The sequence below is a fragment of the Sinocyclocheilus rhinocerous genome, unplaced genomic scaffold (assembly GCF_001515625.1).
Source record: "Sinocyclocheilus rhinocerous isolate Xijiao unplaced genomic scaffold, SAMN03320098_v1.1 C35273922, whole genome shotgun sequence".
Taxonomy (NCBI): domain Eukaryota; kingdom Metazoa; phylum Chordata; class Actinopteri; order Cypriniformes; family Cyprinidae; genus Sinocyclocheilus; species Sinocyclocheilus rhinocerous.
Genome location: NW_015745490.1, coordinates 1 through 426, shown reverse-complemented (window position 1 = coordinate 426; position 426 = coordinate 1). Strand labels below are relative to the sequence as shown.

The 426-nt window shown below is 46.7% G+C and overlaps 1 long non-coding RNA gene across 1 annotated transcript; it reads right to left on the bottom strand.

Moving 5' to 3' along the window:
• On the bottom strand, positions 1-420 carry LOC107734785 (uncharacterized). The gene is made up of 3 exons (XR_001639164.1): positions 337-420; positions 144-251; positions 1-57 (listed from the first exon to the last, which is right to left on the bottom strand). It is a non-coding gene; the product is annotated as an uncharacterized LOC107734785 (long non-coding RNA).
• Positions 421-426: the final 6 nt, after the last annotated feature.

Sequence of the window (426 nt, the reverse complement as noted above, 5' to 3'; positions counted from 1 at the left end):
TCCGATCTGCTGTGTGATCCCACCAGCCTCACCATCCTGAACATGTGTGTGTCTCAGCTGACAGACAGAGAAGAAGAAAACGATATTAAACACACAAAAACCACACAGGTTCTGAAGTCCACATCAGGCACTTTGAAACGCACCTTATCCAGGATTTTGGTCTTCCCTGTGTCTACATGACCCAGTACACAAACCACAGGAGATCGGAGCTTGCCAAAATTAATGTTCTTCAGGTTTTCCTGCCTTCGTTTCTGAACACAAAGAAAAACACGGTTGATTCCACTTTGTGTGCATAAATGCGTCCACTTTGTGTAGTGCAAAAGACTGTATGCGTACCTCTATGCGTCTCTTGGCCTTGTCATAAAGTCTCTCCTCTTTGCTTCGGTCATCGTCCGAATCGCTCTCGCTGCTTGACTCGGAGCTCGG